A 14,080-nucleotide genomic window follows, 5' to 3' on the forward strand; every position below is an offset into this window, starting at 1 on the left:
GGTACTACAGAGAAGAGGACATGAAGCCATGAGAAACAATCTAGTGCTCCAAGAGAATATATTATGAGTAGAAAAAGAAAGAAAACAATTTCATGTTGAAATAATTTAAGAAGGAAAATCCTGCTTCATTCGATGGAGAGGTGAAGAAGGTTGAGGAAGAAAAGGCATGGATGCTAGGTGTTAGCACTCCTTAGTGTCACAAGGCTGAGAAAGGAGACCAACGGAGGTAACCTCAAACCAATATTTAGATATTGTAGCTAGCCCTACCAAATCAGAGAGGGCTCTCTCAAGGATCTCACAACAAATGAAGTGACTAGAGAGGGAATAATATGTTAGGCTAGATATTAAGCTCAATTGTGTTTGATTTTAGGGTTTGCTAGATGAAGCTCATAGATCTAGGAACTAGGCTAGGGTTTCAAATGATCAATTTTAGAGATATAATGGGGAAAGGTAGGTATGATCAGTGAAAGAAGTAGGTTTTCATGGTGGTGCAGGGATGAAAAGGTAGAGGATCAAAATGAGCATGTAACCATGAATTCATTCATGAGAAGAAAGAACACTAACATGAAAATCTCATCAAAACAGAGCATATAACTTATGATTTTTGATTAAACACCTATGAGATGATCGCAAGAGAGCATATATATGGTAAGAAAGAGAAATATATATTCAATTTAAAGATAAATAGAGAAAAACACTGTCACAAAATCGTACCACAGGAATCCCAAGATAATAGCTGCAATTTTTTGTTATATTACTGCAAAAAAAGTGTACACTAGCTCCAAGCTATGATTCTCAAACATCCAACCCTCTCTATGACTTAGATAAGTCACAATATAGACCAAAAACCACTTTCCCCCTCTCAGGGGTCGAATCCCTCATGATAGGAGTGATTTACATGATTTTATCCAACCAAATCTAAAGTTAGGAAAGTTAAAAACAAACTCCCTTTTTAGACCTAACTGATTCAATTTGACTTTAGAAGCATAAATAAGCATGAATCTACATGAAATTAACTTTAAATAGCTCATTTACACTTGATTACATCATAATATTACCCTATAGGAGTAATTTCATCAACAAAATTTGAATTTTACCAAAGGAATCCGAAATTTGCACTTGCTGACAAAAGCACAACAAATTTTACAGAAGCGCAACAAATTGTTTGAGGGAATTTTTGAGTGACCTTTCGTGATCAAATTTCTGATATGAATGTAGATATGGAAATATTGGGATGTCTAGTTGTCTGTATAACCTTCAATAATGCAAAATGACCTCTCCAAGGCTGATAAAAATGAGTTTTCACAAGACTGCTCCAGAAGCGCAGCAAGGGGGTCAAAACAGTGGCAAAAACCCATTTTATAGCATGTTTTTTGATTTTTTCTTGTAAAATGGAAGCTGACATGGAACACCACCTATATATCTGAGATGTACAAGTGATAATATATCCAACCATGTCGAGGGTCAAATTTACGGGTTGTAGGTTTTCTACGAAAATAGGGCTCAAAGGTGGAGAAATATCTCTCTAAAAATATATTTTTTTACAAGACGGAGAGAGGTTTTTGTTCTTTGGTATCCTATTCACAAAAAATTCCTCCATTTTTTAAACATTCATTTCAATTTTCTCAAAATTCGTGCCACAACATCATGACTAAAACAGGTAATTAATTTGGAAAAATTGATTTTTCTGAAATAGGCCTCCAAGAACGCTGAATATATCCCAATATATGATACCTCTGTAGAAACTTAAGGAGGTTTTTCTATTTGGTCTATGATTGACAAAAACCTCTTTCACTTTTGTAAAATTCATCTTCACTAGTTCAGAAACTGATTTTGAGGTAAGACTGTCCTTGTGTGCAACAAATGACCTCTTGATGAGTTTGTGAGGCATTGATCTCTTTGATGTTAGATGGCTCAAATATTGAGACATGTCCTCCATTATTTTATTTCTTCTTTTCACTGGCCATGGTTTCAGTCTGCATGGTAAAACCCTAGCTCACTAGGAGGAAGGTTAGGGTTTGATTTTGGGAAAACAAGGGATTTGAGACTGTTTTGTAGAGGGAAGGGAATGAAGGGGTTAGGGGTTGTCTAAATTTATGGGGAATTTTTTGGGGGTAGGGATAGGTGTTAGGGAGTGTAGGGAAGTGTAATTTATAGGAATGAGTGAGGGGAAGGGGTATAAAAGTGAAAAACACAGTCCTAGCCTAGGAAAGTGTCAAAAGTGTAGCAATAGGCTAGGGTTTGTGGGAAAGTGAGGGAAATGAGGGGAATGGGCATGGGAAAAGGTTAGGGGAGGTATATGGAGTATGAGTGAGGGTGTTGAGCAATAAATAAGAGGGTTTTACCACTACAATGAAGAAAGAAGCTCTAGAAACCAAAAGCGCAGTGAAACCCTAGGAGAGGGTATTTCACTGACTTTTTGTGAGAAAATTGATGAAATGAGGAGTTATGGAGGTCCACTTACTTTCCAAGGATGTGTTTGAACCTATTTTTTTCTGAAGAAAATCCTTGCATTGGATTATTTGGCTCCTTTTCCAAAAGTGCAACACTTCTGCTAGAAGCGCAATGAGGGAGGTGAAATGGTGCTTAGAGGCAACAATTCGATCCTCTAAGGGTTGGAATGCTATTTTATGATGGACAGATGCCTCATGAGAGTGAAATGAAAAAATGGTGTGCTTTGTTGGTCTTTTTATAGGCTGAAGGTCGATTTTTTCCTTTGGTGATGATGTGACACCACTTGTCTGTTTGAAAAATGAAATGCAATATGATTGACCATGAGATGATGACTGAGATGGTGATCAACAAACTTTACTGATAACTCATCACAATAAGTGATGACATGACCAAAATGGCAATTTGACCATGAAATGAAGGGAGTAGTAACATACTTAGAATTTGAAAACTCATTTGAAACTATAAAAATTTGACCTAGGATCCTAGCAACCATATGGAAAGAGTACATTTGATCACTAGCGACTCATAGACACTAACACTAGGGATGAAAAAGTATTTTAGGGTCCATAATTACTCTGAAAATATGAAGGCAAGCCATCTTTACCGTGAAGGGTAAGGCTGATATCTAGTGGGAATATTTGAAGAATGTAAAGGATATCAAAGAGAAAGAATTGTCCTAGAGGAGATTTCAAAGGTATCTAAGGGAAAAGTACTTATCTGATAGGTGCTATGACAATAAGGCCAAGAAGTTTTATGAGCACAAACTAGGGAAGCTGTCAGTTGATGAATATACAACCAGATTTTTGGAGCTATTGAGGTATGTGCCTTACCTCAAGGATAAGAAAGAAAACATCCAAAGGTACTTCAGTGAGCTGCCATAGGAATTCCAGGACATAATAGAATTTGATGAGCCCAAAACATTGGAGGATGCCATCGGGAAGATGAGGCATTGTTATGAACAATCCAAGCACAAGTTTGATTTCATGATTGATTGGAAAATGAAGGGAAAAACCAGTTTTAAAGGGCAAGGAAATTTTTTTTCAGGACATCAACTAGGAAGAGGAAATCCAAAGTTTTCTACTGCTACGAAGAGAAAGTTGTTCAAAGGAGGACCTATGCAGTGTTGTACTTGTGGAGAAAATCACTCACAAAGAGTCTTTCCTCAGTGACAACAAAATGGTCCAAGGTTTTATAATGTAGAAGAAGAAAAAAATGTGAAGGATGTAGCTTAGAGCGTGCCATGGATTTAAGCTACATCAGATAATATACATGCCAATAATCAAGCCTCAATGACTGAAATGGAAGGTATGGTAAAAAACTAGCTCGTTTCAATTTTAATTTACCTTAGCTCCAATTTTAGCTATGTAAGTCCACAACTTGCAGAAAATTTTGCATTGCAAAGCACAACCCATGAAAGATCTTGGATGGCTCAGTTAGCCATAGGGAATAAGAAGCGAGTTAAATATGTGGAGAGGTCATGCCCTGTAGAGAAAAACGACATGCCCATGTACACAAACTTAAATTTATTTCCACTGAGCTCGTATGATGTGTTATTCAAAATGGAATGGCCAGAGGCTCTAAGGTTGATTGCTTCAGAAAGTTAATTGAATGCCTTAGTGACAACGAGGAAAATGTGACGTTGTAGGGGAAACTAAAGCCTGTGATGGTTAGGCAGATAACACCACTACAATTGAAGCTATGCAACCAAAAGGGATGTGCGTTGTTCATTGTCCAAGTGACCAACGAATGAAAGATTAACAACAAAAACTTGGAATAACACCTAATAATAAAACAATTCAATGATGTATTTCCCAAGGAAATCCTAAGACTTCTGCCAAGGAGGGAAATTGAATTTTTAAATGTTACCTGGGATAGTGCTTGTGTCAAGAGATCTATACAAAATGAGTACACCGGAGCTAGTGGAGCTGAAATTACGATTAAAGAAAATGTTGGACCGAGGTTAAATTAGGCCCAATGTTCACCCTAGGGAGCACCTATGCTATTTGAAAAGAAGAAAGATGACACATTAAGACTTTGCATCGACTATAGGAAGTTAAAAACGGCCATCATAAATAACAAGTATCCTTTATCAAGGATTGATGATCTATTTCATAGTCTGAGGGGAGCTGCGGTCTTCTCAAATATCGATTTGCAGTCTGGGTACCATCAAGGGCACATTAAAGATGAGGAAATTCACAAAACAACATCTATAACCATATATGGGAACTAATAAGTTGTGGTTGTTCCGTTTATCCTCACAAATTACCCAACAACATTTATGTGCCTAATGAATAACATGCTTAATCCATATTTGGAAGAACCAGGGAAGAGCATGAAAACATTTAATAACAATGTTGCAATTATTGCGAGAGCATAGTCTCTATGAAAAAATTAGCAAGTATGACTTTTTCCAGTCACAAATTCAGTCTTTGGGACATATTGTGTCCAAGGAAGGAGTGGAAGTAGACTCAGAGAATATCAAAGCCATCATGGAGTGGCCTAATCCTAAGAATGTGGTAGAAGTCAGATACTTCATGGGATTGGATGGTTATTACCAAAAGTTCATCCAAAATTTCTCAAATATTGGACACCCAATCATAACATTTCAAAGGAAAGGAGCTAAATTTCAATGGATAATTGAATGTGCAACCAATTTTGAGCAATTAAAGCATTTTCTCACACATGCACCAATATTGAGGATAACAGACCCAAAAAAGGATTTTGTGGTGTGCACGAATGCCTGTAACAAAGGGCTTGGTGGAGTCTTAATGTAAGAAGGACATGTCTTCTATTATGAATCGAGAAAGTTGAATGAGCATGCATGAAAGTATGTCACTCATGACTTGGAGTTGGCAACAATAGTACATGCAATGAAAATATAGAGGTATTACCTCCTTGGAAGAGAGTTTATCTTGATGCCAGTTCTTGAAGGGTTGAGGTATTTATTCGATTAACCCAAGTTGACTGTAAAATAGACAAGATGGTTAGCCTTGATTAGTGAGTTTGATTTTGAAATAAAAAAGATCAAAGGCAAGGAAAACAAGGTAGCTTATGCACTCAGCATAAGGCTACTGGTAGCTCATGTGGTAGTTATAAGTTCTTGCGAAGTTGACATCCTAGAAAATATTAAGCAGGCAATAAAACAAGATGAGCACTACTAGCAAGTGAAATAAACCTTGTAGAAAGAGCCAAAAATAATATTGAGCAAAAATTACTCAGTTTCAAATGATGGCATGTTGAAATTTAAAGGCAGGTGGTATATACCTTTCATGGGCAACTTGAAGAAGCTCATCTTGGATGAATTCTGTAAAAGACCATATTCTAGTCATATTGAATATCAAAAGATGATAATAACCATGAAAATGGCATATTATTGGCTAGGCATGAAAAAAAAGGTGGATGAATATTTCTAGTTGCTTGGAGTACCAACAAGTAAAAATAGAATTTAGGCACCCAGCTGGATTGCTACAGTTAGTTCCCATTCCTGGGTGGAAGTGGGAATTCATTTCAATGGACTTCATAACCGAGCTTCCAAGAACATCTAGCTAGAATGATGCCATAATGGTGGTGGTAGATAAGTTGAGTAAAGTAGCTCATTTTGTAGCAATTAAATCCACATATAAGGCAATTTATATTGCTCATATTTTTGTTAAAGAGATATTTAGATTGCATGGTATACCCAAGATGATCATCTCGAATTGAGATGCCAAATTTAACTCCAAGTTTTGGAAAGCGTTGTTTGCCAATTTTGGGATAGAGTTAACTTTCAGTATAACATACCATCCTAAAACAAACATACAAAATGAGAGAGTTAATAGAGTGTTGGAGGACATGCTCAGAATGTATGTCATACATGAACCTAAGAGATGGGAAGAGTTTATTCCTTTGGTATAGTCTTCCTACAACAATGGTTACCAAGAATCAGTGATAATGAGTCTTTTTGAGGCTTTGTGTGGTAGGAAATTCAATATACCTATCAACTGGAATGATCGATTGAACAAGGTACTTCTTGGGCTTGATATGCTGAAGGAAATGGAACAAAAGATGACTATTATCATGTAGAATTTAAAGACAACTAAAGAAATGAAAAAGAGTTATGTAGATCAACAGAGAACACTTAAGGAGTTCCAAGTGGGGGAACATGTTTACCTTCACATCAAACCAAGAAAGAGTTCATTAAAAATTGGGCCTTGTGCAAAGCTAGCAAGCATATTTTGTGGACCATTTCAAATTTTGGAGAGAGTGGGACCAATGACATACAAATTGGCCTTACCATCCATTGTGAAAACACATGATGTTTTCCATATTTCCTTTCTTAAAAAGTATGTGCACGATTTTAATCAAGTTGTTGATTGGTCTGTGATACATGTAACATCCTAGGGACAATTACAACCAGAACCATATTGCATTCTAGATCAGAAGCAAATCATGCTCCAAAATAGACTATTTGAGTAGGTCAAGAAGCAGAGGAATCACTTTGCACCAGATGAATCCACTTGGTAAATGGATGATCAGATGAGGGTATCATACCCATTTTTGTTTGTTGAGTAAGTAGTTGTAAATGTAATTGTACTTATGGACATAGTTATGCATATAAAGCTCACTGTAAATTCTATGTTCAGGTATAGAACATTGAGGATGGTGTTCCTCTAAGGGGGTGGGGTCTGTAACAACCCTTTTGTCACCCCTCATGTAAACATTATTATGAGAATTGTTCTTGTAAAATGATGACTGGACTAATAATGGACATAGATTCAGAGCCTATGGAGGAGAAGTTTTTGGGAATTGCTTGACGAAATAACTAACATTTGAAGTCTACATTTAGTTTTCCACCCATCTCTTTGTTGAATTAAAATAATGAATGTACAAGCATTCAAAAGCTGCATATGGGTGTCTGAGAAAAAAAGGATGTGTTGTCCCACTATTTTAGGAGGTTATGGCTTTGGTAAACACACTAAAGGACAATATGATGGGCATATAACAAATGGGAATTATAGAGGAAATGTCACGAAAACAAGAGCGCGCACATGACAAAACCAAAAGAGAGGATTGAAAAAAGAAGATTAGAGTGTGGAATACATTCGAAGAGGGAATGAGCAGGCAAACAAGGTGCAGAGTAAGCACGAATAGGAAAAAGAAAAATAATTTGAAGGAATAAGAATAATAGGTGGATAAACTAAAGAGTGATTTGGATCCCTATATTCTTAATCAGTTGGAGACTTAACTCTCTGGATTCATGAGTGATTCTTATCAACTGGAGCCTTGAATAGCGCTATGGATTCCTATCTTGTGTTCAACAAGTGGAGGAAAATATCTCTAGTTTCCTGTGGAGCCTATCAGGTGGAGTTATGGTGTGCTTTGGATTCTTGCAGGAGACAGGTGGAGGAACTATGGCTCTGAAATCCTAAAGTGTGAAGTGGGTGGAGATGCATGGAACTTTGGATTCCTATAGTGTTTGGTTGGTTGGAGCATTGTGTGCTGTAGATTAACTAAAGTGTTGTTTGGGTGGATACATTGTGTACTCTGGATTCCTAGATGTCAGCTGGAGGCGCAGCGTGCTCTGGATTCCCATGTGATTGTTCACTTGAATGGTGTTGATTTCCCTTGAGCTCTTCACTCTTCAGGATATGAATATGGCCAGCGGGTGGTCACCTGCATGAAAAAATGGCAATGTAGTGACCTATGGTTGGGGGAAGAGTTGAAGTCCCTCTCTTAGCTTCCAGTCGTCCAACTATTAAGATAAGTGACTTACGTGTACTAGTGTGCATATTTTTCCAAAATGAATGTTTATTAATGTTGTTATGCGATAATGGTATATAGAAACTTTTAAGGAGTAATTTGTATTCCTGGATGTTGCATTGAAAAATCTATGTGAATGAGCCCCATGGTTGCGAGGAATTTCCAGTCCCTGTGAGGCTGATATGATCTTGAACTGTAGATTTTATATGCATGATTATTTGAGATGTAGAGGTGGTTGATAATGTTTGTGATTTCATTATATGATCTGCATGAATATCTTGAATAGCTGTTGCTTAAAGGTTATCAAAGGCATGTGATTAAAAGTGAGCATGAATGCTTAATAAATCTAGTTAAACTATGTGGTATGGGTAATTCCCTAGTTGTCTGATATAAATGCCAAGGAGTGTCAGTGTCTCAGAATTAATGAGTGATATCCAAGTGTTGTAGTTAGTTTGATGAGAATCAACATGGATTGCCATTGTACGAGTCTGAATGTTTCTTTATTTGTTTTTGTATAGGAACCTTCTATAGTGCACAATATCCATTACAAACTTGATCATGGATATCTGACTGGTTGAGACCAATGTTTTTCCTTATGTGGAAATAATTATTATTGAGAAATTTGGTGGACTTTGTGTATTATAACATATGGCATGATAAGTTGTTGTTGGATGTGTCACCCATCCCAAGACTCCTTTGGATCAAATGTGCTTAACTATGGAGTTTTCCTCAAAATCGAGCCCAATTAGCTTGCTACCCCATTTACCACAACTTTAGCAAGTATTGTGCCTTTTGAACTATTCAATTAGAGCTCCCTTCACTCTTTTATCCAAGCATGAGGGAATTTTGCAGCCAAACATATGAGATATCATTTTTAAGATTATTTGTGTAGAGCAAGTCAATAATATATGACCTAGATCCATGTGTATTAATTGCAACTAACCAATTTCTCATAATTTTGAGTGGTCCACTTAGCACTAGTTTCATCAGGCGATGCTCATAGTGATGAAGAAATGGGGTTGAAACTATAAAAATGAATTACATTGCATCAATCATCCCCTTTGATTCTTGCACCCAGTAACCAAGACTTCCCAGGAGGTCACCTATCCCAAGGCTCCTTTGGCTTAAGTGTGTTGAACAATGGAGTGTTCCATACAATCAAGCCCAAATAGCTAGATACCTCATTTACAAAACCTTAGTAGACATTGTTCCTTATGAACTATTCTTAAAAATGTTAAAAATAATAAAACTGTAAATTTTTAAGTTAAGAAAAAAGAAGAAGAAAATATGTCATTAAAAAAATTGAAAATGCAACAATTTAAGGAAAGATGTTGATGCTTTATAACTAAGAAGATTCAAAATGTCAAAAAAATACCACTAAAAAATTGGTGATTTTGAAGCAGCGCTTCTTGAAATACATATTAAAACAAACACTAAATGCAACTTATAAACAAACAAGACCTTTAGAGGTTCTCCTAAAGTAGGTAATTGCTTTTAGATGATTACATTATCAAAAGGTGTTTGGAAATATGAGGGAATGTTTATGTAGCCAAGGTGAGTGATGTTGCATCTAACTCCCTTCTCATGGTAGATTTGGATGGTGGTTAGAGAGATAAAATACATGTTTTTATTTTGACTATATATTTATCGAAGAATTGTGAGTGAGTTACTTGTAGACATTTATCTTCAGGAAAGTAGCCATAAGGCTTGGATAATCAGTCACTAAAAGATTGAAATAGGAATGTGCAATAGAATTCTTCATGACTTTTCTTTATAATTATAATAATTTATTCGTTGTTGTTGTGCAAACTTATATTTGCAATTACAATTTATTATTATTTTTTTTCTCAATAATATCTTCTTATAATATATCTTGTTAAAAACTTCCCTTTTTACCTTTGGCTATGATATTATTATGCATTTTATTTATGGTGTACCTTTGCATCTTTGGGGAAACTACAAAGTATGAAATTACATAATGAAATTATTGAAACTATGGTAAAGGGTTGAAATATGGCTTAGGGCTTAGGGGTAATAATTCATTTTTACCATTAAGGAGAGTGAGGGAGATAAGTGTAACTCCCTAATTTGTGAGATTTTTTTGTACATTTATGAGGATGGATGAAGCTTGGCCATTAATTCTTTAGTGAATATTCCCATGACAATCCTTTCTTCTTTTTAATTATTATTCTGAATTGATGTCATTGATTTCAGTTATGATATAGTGAAAATAATCCAATGCATTGATAAGAAAGGACAAAAGGAGTAATCTAAAACCTAAAAATATCTATGACCCCAACCCAACATTTAAAAAATGGAAAGTAAAAAACCATACATCTTTGGTTGGTTGATGGACATGACAACAACAAGATATCCACTTGAACGCAAATTATGAGCATTAGAGCTTGGAAATAATGGAACATACAACACATACTAAATGTAAACACAACTCCATAGACTCGAATAGATAGTGAAATAAGAAGAAATATCATCCATCAATAATTTAAACACATTAGTAATGTCAAAATGGGCTTAAAAATATTTATGTTGTATATGTGTTTAACAATATTTTATACTTGAACTTATTTCATTGGGGCATTTATGCGAGTAGTCATGGCCACTGCACTGTTGTTCCTAGGGGTTTGGATTACAGATTCTCCTTAATGAACTGAACTTTTCATGCTATAGGTTTTGCTTCCAAGTAGTTTTATCTCTATGTCTCATGATTTTCTTGGATTCCTTTGTATTCTCATTATCCTATGCCCTTTTGGTCTACATTTGTCCAGATTTTTTTGTTTTTGCATAGGTGGCTCCTATCTGGACCCTCCCTTTCTGATTTGATGATGACCTGTCCCTCAACAATGGGGAATGAGGATCAACCTGATATTAATAAGTACTCCTCAAATTCTCAAGCCATTTGGGCCCATCAATCTTAGTTTAGCTCCATTTCTCTTAGTGCTTTTGTCAACAATTTGGCTGTTTTTTCATCTTCTGCTCTTGCGGTTTCACCTGTGCATTAGTATTCAAGCCCAAGGATTTTTCTCCAATTGGGGTTTCGACTTCCGGTCTTTTTGTCCTATTCTTCTGACAATTTTCAAGGTTTCATCCTTTTCCATGGAGTTAAGGTCTTCAAACTCCTTCATTGACGTTGTTTTTTTCCTCTGAACCCTTAGATCTAGGGTTTGGTTCCCCTTTCCTTGCCATTAACGTTGTATCTTCTAAGGGCCACGACTTTTGTGAGGGTCTTATTAACCTTGAGGTTTCTTCTAGGGTCTCTCTTCCCTTCATTTATCTGGATTTTCCCTTGTCAACATTATGAAGGAGTTAGTTTCACAAGCGTTGGATGTAAAGTCTCATTTGAAGGGTCTAGATAATGTGGGTTTGACTATTCTGAAAAAAGGTCCATTTAGCAAATAAGCAAGTCTATCCCAATGCCAAAAAAATAAAGGAAAATTTTTAAAGTTGAATGGGAATCTATAGATGGCTTCTTCTCTTGGCTTAGATGTGGCCATCCACCAAGCACAAGAATTTTGTTGCAAATATTTGGTTGGCAAGATTCATGGCCACAAATTTGGTTTACCTTTTCTTCATGAATGGGTGGAATCCTCGGTCCAACCTTTGAAAAAAAACCCAGTCTCTATTAGAGTGCTAGCTAAAGGTTGGGTTCACTTGATTTTTTAGGATGGGGAGGATGAAAAACTCATTGAGGGTAAGGTTATGAAACTTGATTCCTTTATTGCTATTTTCAAACAATGGACCCCCTTCTTTAATGATAGGCATGAGAAGACAGACACTGTTCCTACTTGGGTTCACATTTCTGGTCTCCCGACACATTTGTGGCACGAGTGTTGGGGCCTGCATTTTGAATTTTGAGTTTTGCTGAGAGAAAAGCAAGGATAATTGCGGGGACAACTGTTGGAGTTGCAGGGATGACAACTGAGGGAGGGAGAAGGAACTAAGAGTGAACAAGTAGTTGCGGCAAGGTGGCGAACGAGAGTAAGAGCCACTGAGCAAGGGCAGATAGAAGGCAACGAGGGCAGAGTCAACCGAGAAGGAAACGAGGGGAATTGGCAGTGGGAGTGAAGAGAAAAGGATAAGAGGTAGAAGATAGCATGAGGAAGAGGTTGGTCATGAAGCAGATGAGCAAGGTTATGGGTAGGAGAGCCTTCCTTAGTTGTGGAAAGGCGTGCCTCATCCTCTATCCTGATTAGACTAGTTTTATTGGTTATGTTCTGTATGTATTTGATGATCAGGTTTTGAGATCTATTATGCACTCTATTATGTTCAAGTTAATGAAAGAGAAGTTTGGGATCTATAATGTATTGATGTGCTTTATGTGGGTTATTTAAAACTTTTTAATGAATGAATACAAGATGAATGGTTTTTCGTAATGATATGAGTAGAATAGGATGATATGATAATGTAGATGGTTGATTGTTGTAAGCTATTGATGCCTGTTGGCTGCAAACTCCTTGATACTCCATTCTACCCCATCTAAATTCAGTCGCAACACGCCTCGGGTGAGACTCCTTTCCCCTTCGGGTAAGGTGAAAATGCCAGTGTTGCAACGGAGCCTTGTTGGTCCCTTGTGCTTGAACTGAGGGTCTCTTCCCAGTTATCATTTTCATGCCAACAAATGGTTCCGCTGCCGGGACCTGAAATAAAAAAAGGGGTTCAGAATATGGTATCAAGCAGTTTTAAGGAGATACGAAACTGGTGGGATGACCAAGTGCATCAGTTTGTCTCACATCAAGCCATACTTCGAAGCTGAGTTGTCACTAAGGTGAACGACAAAATTTTGTACTCAGAAACTGCAAGTGATCAGTACGAGATCTTTCGGGGTAAGTTTCCCGAAGAGATGTAGAACTTGTTGCATAGACTACAAGTGAAGGATCGACTAGAACGATATATGCCATCCTATCGTGGTTGGGTTCTCGCAAATATCACGACGCTCCACCACCTTGACACAGATTTGATAAGAGCAGTAGATTTTTGGGTACAGACTACTCTAGAGGGATACATGGTCGATTTTGTAGCAGAAAATTACCAGTCCTTCTCAAAGGCTGATGTCGTGTTACGATCTGGGGTAAGAGGAAAGTTGTTGAAAGAAGTACCTCTTTAGATTAAGAATATGATGGTGGAAGAAGGCTTGATTCCTTTCTAGGGGCTGAGTATGGTAGTGTAAACCCCCAGTGCCAGGGGAAGGACCTAAGGGGAGAAATGCTACTGAGCAAGGGACTATGATGCCACTGAAAGGATGGACACATAAGATTCATGAAGGGCAAGGGAAGTAAGAGTGCAAAGGAGAGCGCAGATGGCAGGAAAGTGGCAGGAAAGGGCCACACAGGCAATGAGAGGGCAGTTTGAGGGACCACACAAAGTAGGAGTAGTGTCAAAGGGTCCAGAAGGAAGAGATGAGATGGTAGAGAACTCAAAGAAGGGGATAGAGACAACTATGAAAGATGGAACTCCGGAAGGTGATTGGAGACCTCCCTCACTAATTGCACGGAGGTATCTAATGGAAGCGGTCACAGTAATCCCGAGGAAGATATGGAAGATGATATGTGCGATGTAATGTGGTGGCTATTTTCGGAGGATAATGCGTCAGACAAAATAAAAAATCCAACCCCCCAAGTCTCAGGTAGTGTTCACCTCGACCTTCCTGGTACTTTACAACAGTCTTGGTAAATTTGTTGCTAAGTTGCTTAAAGCGACATGAGTACAGAGTGTGCATCTTAGATATAAGACTGGTTATGGTAGCTATAACAGTAGTGGGATTGGTAGCACTTGCAATTTAGAATTGCAAGGATATCAACAACCTAGAACCCAAGGCTTTGTGCTTCTAGCACACACTCAGACCAACATGGCAGGATCCTTTACCAGATAC

The sequence above is a fragment of the Pinus tabuliformis genome, chromosome 3_1 (genome assembly GCF_031772625.1).
Source record: "Pinus tabuliformis cultivar Carrire ecotype Pingquan chromosome 3_1, CPIR1, whole genome shotgun sequence".
Classification (NCBI taxonomy): Eukaryota; Viridiplantae; Streptophyta; class Pinopsida; order Pinales; family Pinaceae; genus Pinus; species Pinus tabuliformis.